Raw genomic sequence first — 7,080 nt, 5'->3', positions numbered from 1 at the left:
TCAGATGATGATGTTGAACTTGCCTTCCTTTTTTGTTTTTTTTTCTTCTTTTTTTTTCTTTTTTCTTTATTTCTTTCATTTTTTCCTTTGTGTTGGCCATCTTTACAATCCCCTGAAACATTAGAAATTTTAGTTAGCATCATTCAGGTAAATAAAATACACCCAAAATATTTTGTTCACTTACCATATGTTCCTCCATTTCTGCCCTCATTCTTTTGACTAACTGCTCCTTAGTCCAGTTGGCAATCCAGGATTCTGGAGGTCTTTCTACCCTCTTCTTGTCTTTATTTTTTGACAGATGAAAGTAAATTATCATCAGGGCGAACAGGCAGCCGTCAATTACCTTTTTCTTTTTCAGATTGTAATCTGTTATGCCCTTGATGATAAAATTCAAAATATGTGCTCTCCAGTTCCGCTCTGTTATTGTGTCCATCTTGAAAATTGGGGCCAGGTGCATATGTGAGATTTTGTTTATTGTCGTTGGTAACAGGAACGCCATCTGTATATAGAGGATGAAAATCCTCTTGAACATGAGGTGATCCTGTTCACTATCAACGCTAATAGCCATCATCTCATCTGTCAGATTTTTGAGGGTCTTACCCTGGAATCTTCTAAAAATTTGTTTGTCATCTTCAGAAAGATCCTTATAATTGACTTTCTGAGGAAATAGATCTCCTACAAAAAGGAAAACAACATAGTATGAAAATCAGTTCAAATACACCCAAGCATCAATTGAAATACACCTGAATATGGCTCATATACACCTTTGTTTTTTAGCGAGTTACCTGACGCGTTGATGCCAAGCGCAGCCCCTATTATTTTTTGTGTTACTTTAAACGAACCGTAGCCAGTTTGCAGTCTGTTATCCCCTAATTTAAAGGAGTTAGCCAACTCCCTTAATATTTGGTGATGCACCCTTAGTGGCAGGATGTGCATCAGGCCACCAAATCCCAAATCTCTAACAATTGTTTTCTTCTCCTCGCTTATGTTTTTGAATTTCTCACTTAACAAATGGGTTGCATACTTAAGCTCTTTGGTTTGCTGTAAACAAAGCAAAATTATAGTCAGATATATTTCTATTATATAAAACCGATTTCATCTAAGACATATATTTGTTCTTACATTTTTTTTAGCTTGGTTTCTGCGTGCCATTTTTTCTGAAATAAAAAATACACCTATAGATATCAGTCAGATATCACTCAAACATGCATAAATATACAAGGTCAAGCAACATTATAAGGTCAAGCAATATACACCCATGGACAAGCAAATATTAGAACAGTTGCAACTGTTGATCATATTATAGTATATCAGCTCAGAAATATACACCCAACAAATTATGCCATATACACCCAACAAATTACTCCATATACATGGTGCGCGAAATTGTGATCACTACAACTTCACACAACTAACCAGCAAGTGCACTGGGTCGTCCAAGTAATACCTTACGTGAGTAAGGGTCGATCCCACGGAGATTGTTGGTATGAAGCAAGCTATGGTCATCTTGTAAATCTTAGTCAGGCAGACTCAAATGGATATGGTGATGAACGAAAATAACATAAAAGATAAAGATAGAGATACTTATGTAATTCATTGGTAGGAACTTCAGATAAGCGCATGAAGATGCCTTCCCTTCCGTCTTTCTGCTTTCCTACTGTCTTCATCCAATCCTTCTTACTCCTTTCCATGGCAAGCTCGTGTAGGGTTTCACCGTTGTCAGTGGCTACCTCCCATCCTCTCATTGAAAGCGATTGCATATGCCCTGTCACGGTCATAGCGGAATTCATCTGTCGGTTCTCAATCAGGCCGGAATAGAATCCAGTGATTCTTTTGCGTCTGTCACTAACGCCCCGCCCTCAGGAGTTTGAAGCACGTCACAGCCATTCAATCATTGAATCCTACTCAGAATACCACAGACAAGGTTAGACCTTCCGGATTCTCTTGAATGCCGCCATCAGTTCTCGCCTAAACCACGAAGATTCCGGTTAAAGAATCCAAGAGATATTCACTAGAGCCTCGAATGCTTGTAGAACAAGAGTGGTTGTCAGTCACTTTGTTCATAGGTGAGAATGATGATGAGTGTCAATCATCACCTTCATCAAGTTGAAGAACAAGTGATATCTTGGACAAAGAACAAGCGGAATTGAATAGAAGAACAATAGTAATTGCATTAATACTCGAGGTACAGCAGAGCTCCACACCTTAATATATGGTGTGTAGAAACTCCACCGTTGAAAATACATAAGAACAAGAGTCTAGGCATGGCCGAATGGCCAGCCTCCCAAAGAGGGTTCAATCATCAAAACATGATCAAAAGATCCAAATACAATAGTAAAAGGTCCTACTTATAGAAAACTAGTAGCCTAGGGTGTACAGAGATGAGTAAATGACATAAAAATCCACTTCCGGGCCCAATTGGTGTGTGCTTGGGCTGAGCAATGAAGCATTTTCGTGTAGAGACTCTCCTTGGAGTTAAACGCCAGCTTTTATGCCAGTTTGGGCGTTTAACTCCCAATTAGGTGCCAGTTCCGGCGTTTAACGCTGGAATTTCTTGAGGTGACTTTGAACGCCGGTTTGGGCCATCAAATCTTGGGCAAAGTATGGACTATTATATATTGCTGAAAAGCCCAGGATGTCTACTTTCCAACGCTGTTGAGAGCGCGCCAATTGGGCTTCTGTAGCTCCAGAAAATCCACTTCGAGTGCAGGGAGGTCAGAATCCAACAGCATCTGCAGTCCTTTTGAGTCTCTGGATCAGATTATTGCTCAGATCCCTCAATTTCAGCCAGAAAATACCTGAAATCACAGAAAAACACACAAACTCATAGTAAAGTCCAGAAAAGTGAATTTTAACTAAAAACTAATAAAAATATAATAAAAACTCAACTAAAACTACCAAAAACATACTAAAAACAATGCCAAAGCGTACAAATTATCCGCTCATCACAACACCAAACTTAAATTGTTGCTTGTCCTCAAGCAACTGAAAATCAAATAAGATAAAAAGAAGAGAATATACTATAGACTCCAAATTATCAATGAAACTAAGCTCCAAATTAGATGAGCGGGACTAGTAGCTTTTTGCCTCCGAACAGTTTTGGCATCTCACTTTATCCTTTGAAATTCAGAATGATTGGCTTCTTTAGGAACTCAGAATCCAGATAATGTTATTGATTCTCCTAGTTAAGTATGATGATTCTTGAACACAGCTACTTATTGAGTCTTGGCCGTGGCCCAAAGCACTCTGTCTTCCAGTATTACCACCGGATACATACATGCCACAGACACATAATTGGGTGAACCTTTTCAGATTGTGACTCAGCTTTGCTAAAGTCCCCAATTAGAGGTGTCCAGGGTTCTTAAGCACACTCTTATTGCCTTGGACCACAACTTTATTTCTTTCTTTTTCTTTCTTTTTCTCTTTCTCCCCTTTTTTTTCGTTTTTCTCCTTCTTTTTCTCTTTTTTTTTTTTGTATTCACTGCTTTTTCTTGCTTCAAGAATCATTTTTATGATTTTTCAGATCCTCAGTAACATGTCTCCTTTTTCATCATTCTTTCAAGAGCCAACAATTTTAACATTCATGAACCACAAATTCAAAAGACATATGCACTGTTTAAGCATACATTCAGAAAACAAAAAGTATTGTCACCACATCAAACTAATTAAGCTAGTTTTAAAGATGAATTTGAAATCCTGTACTTCTTGTTCTTTTGTAATAAAAACAGTTTTCATTTAAGAAAGGTGATGGATTCATATTCATAGCTTTAAGGCATAGACACTAAGACACTAATGATCATAAGACACAAACATGGATAAACATAAAGCACTAAAATTCGAAAAACAGGAAAATAAAGAACAAGGAGATTAAAGAACGGGTCCACCTCAGTGATGGCGGCTCTTTCTTTCTCTTGAAGGTCCTATGGAGTGCTTGAGCTCCTCAATGTCTCTTCCTTGTCTTTGTTGCTCCTCTCTCATGATCCTTTGATCTTCTCCAATTTCATGGAGGAGGATGGCATGTTCTTGATGCTCCACCCTTAGTTGTCCCATGTTGGAACTTAATTTTCCTAGGGAGGTGTTAATTTGCTCCCAGTAGTCTTGTGGAGGAAAGTGCATCCCTTGAGGTATCTCAGGGATTTCTTGATGAGAGGGGTCTCTTGTTTGCTCCATCTTCTTCTTAGTGATGGGCTTGAGGTCATGCCTTCTCAGTTGAACCGGCTTTGGATGCCATAAATGGTTATGGAAAAACAAAAAGCAATGCTTTTACCACACCAAACTTAAAAGGTTTGCTCGTCCTCGAGCAAAAGAAGAAAGAAGAGAGTAGAAGAAGAGGAAATGAGGAAGAAGGGAATGGCTTTGTGTTTCGGTCATTAGGGGAAGAAGTGGTGTTTAGGTGGTGTGAAGATGAAGGAGTGAAGAAGGGTTTATGGGGAAGAGGTATTGAGGTGATTGGTGAATGGGTGAGGAAGAAGAGAGAGTGTGGTGGGTTGGTGGGGATCCTGTGGGGTTCACAGATCCTTAGGTGTCAAGGAAAAGTCATCCCTGCACCAAATGGCATTCAAAAACGTGTTTTGAGCCAATTCTGGCGTTAAACGCCGGGCTGGTGCCCATTTCTGGCGTTTAACGCCAGGTTCTAGCCCTTTCCTGGCGTTTAACGCCAGTCTGGTGCCCCTTTCTAGTGTTAAACGCCCAGAATGGTGCCAGACTGGGCGTTAAACGCCCAACTGCTAGCCTCACTGGCGTTTAAACGCCAGTGAGTTCTTCCTCCAGGGTGTGCTGTTTTTCTTCCTGTTTTTCATTCTGTTTTTGCTTTTTCAATGGATTTTGTGACTTCTTATGATCATCAACCTACAAAAAACATAAAATAACAAAAGAAAATATATAAGATATAATCATTGGGTTGCCTCCCAACAAGCGCTTCTTTAATGTCAGTAGCTTGACAGAGGGCTCTCATGGAGCCTCACAGATACTCAGAGCAATGTTGAAACCTCCCAACACCAAACTTAGAGTTTGAATGTGGGGGTTCAACACCAAACTTAGAGTTTGGTTGTGGCCTCCCAACACCAAACTTAGAGTTTGACTGTGGGGGCTCTGTTTGTCTCTGATTTGAGAGAAGCTCTTCATGCTTCTTCTCCATGGTGACAGAGGGATATCCTTGAGCCTTAAACACATAGGATTCTTCATTCACTTGAATGATCAGTTCACCTCCATCAACATCAATCACAGCCTTTGCTGTGGCTAGGAAGGGTCTGCCAAGGATGATAGATTCATCCATGCATTTCCCAGTCTCTAGGACTATGAAATCAGTAGGGATGTAATGGTCTTCAATCTTAACCAAAACATTCTCTACAAGTCCATGAGCTTTGTTTTCTTGAGTTGTCTGCCATCTCTAGTGAGATTCTTGCAGCTTGTACCTCAAAGATCCCTAGCTTCTCCATTACAGAGAGAGGCATGAGGTTTACACTTGACCCTAAGTCACACAGAGCCTTCTTGAAGGTCATGGTGCCTATGGTACAAGGTAGGGAAAACTTCCCAGGATCTTGTCTCTTTTGAGGTAATTTCTGCCTAGACAAGTCATCCAGTTCTTTGGTGAGCAAAGGAGGTTCATCCTCCCAAGTCTCATTTCCAAATAACTTGTCATTTAGCTTCATGATTGCTCCAAGGTATTTAGCAACTTGCTCTTCAGTGACATACTCATCCTCTTCAGAGGAGGAATACTCATCAGAGCTCATGAAAGGCAGAAGTAAGTCCAATGGAATCTCTATGGTCTCATCTTGAGCCTCAGATTCCCAAGGTTCCTCATTGGGGAACTCAGAGGAGGTTGGTGCACGCCCTTTGAGGTCTTTCTCAGTGGCGTCTGTCTCCTCTCTTTCCTCTCCATATTCGGCCATGGTTATGGCTTTGCACTCTCCTTTTGGATTTTCTTCTGTATTACTTGGGAGAGTGCTAGGAGGGAGTTCAGTAACTTTCTTGCTCAGCTGTCCCACTTGTGCCTCCAAATTCCTAATGGAGGACCTTGTTTCAGTCATGAAACTTTGAGTGGTTTTGATTAGATCAGAGACCATGGTTGCTAAGTCAGAGGGGTTCTGCTTAGAATTCTCTGTCTGTTGCTGAGAAGATGATGGGAAAGGCTTGCCATTGCTAAACCTGTTTCTTCCACCATTATTATTATTGAAACCTTGTTGAGGTCTCTCTTGATTCTTCCATGAGAAATTTGGGTGATTTCTCCATGAAGAATTATAGGTGTTTCCATAGGGTTCTCCTAGGTAATTCACCTCTTCCATTGAAGGGTTCTCAGGATCATAAGCTTCCTCCTCAGATGAAGCTTCCTTAGTACTGCCAGGTGCATTTTGCATTCCAGACAGACTTTGAGAAATCAAATTGACTTGTTGGGTCAATATTTTGTTCAGAGTCAATATGGCATTCAGAGTGTCAATCTCAAGAACTCCTTTCTTCTGACTAGTCCCATTGTTCACAGGATTTCTTTCAGAAGTGTACATGAATTGGTTATTTGCAACCATTTCAATTAGTTCCTGAGCTTCTGTAGGCGTCTTCTTCAGATGAAGAGATCCTCCAGCAGAGCTATCCAAAGACATCTTGGATAGTTTAGAGAGACCATCATAGAAAATACCTATGATGCTCCATTCAGAAAGCATGTCTGATGGACATTTTCTGATTAATTGTTTGTATCTTTCCCAAGCTTCATAGAGGGATTCGCCATCCTTCTGTCTGAAGGTTTGGACTTCCACTCTAAGCTTACTCAATTTTTGAGGTGGATAGAACTTTGCCAAGAAGGCATTGACTAGCTTTTCCCAAGAGTCCAGGCTTTCTTTAGGTTGTGAGTCCAACCATATTCTAGCTCTGTCTCTTACAGCAAAAGGGAATAGCATCAGTCTGTAGACCTCAGGGTCAACCCCATTAGTCTTGACTGTGTCACAGATTTGTAAGAACTCAGCTAAAAACTGATGAGGATCTTCCATTGGAAGTCCATGGAACTTGCAATTCTGTTGCATTAGAGAAACTAACTGAGGCTTAAGCTCAAAGTTGTTTGCTCCAATGGCAGGGATAGAGATGCTTCTC

The 7,080-nt window shown here is 40.4% G+C and overlaps 1 non-coding gene across 1 annotated transcript; it reads left to right on the top strand.

Moving 5' to 3' along the window:
• Positions 1-6,650: 6,650 nt before the first annotated feature.
• On the top strand, positions 6,651-6,758 carry LOC130938471 (small nucleolar RNA R71). Its single transcript, XR_009069634.1, has one exon. It is a non-coding gene; the product is annotated as a small nucleolar RNA R71 (small nucleolar RNA).
• The last annotated feature ends 322 nt before the right edge of the window (positions 6,759-7,080 follow it).

The sequence above is a fragment of the Arachis stenosperma genome, chromosome 6, assembly GCF_014773155.1.
Source record: "Arachis stenosperma cultivar V10309 chromosome 6, arast.V10309.gnm1.PFL2, whole genome shotgun sequence".
NCBI classification, from domain to species: domain Eukaryota; kingdom Viridiplantae; phylum Streptophyta; class Magnoliopsida; order Fabales; family Fabaceae; genus Arachis; species Arachis stenosperma.
This window is presented reverse-complemented; position numbering and strand designations above follow the sequence as displayed.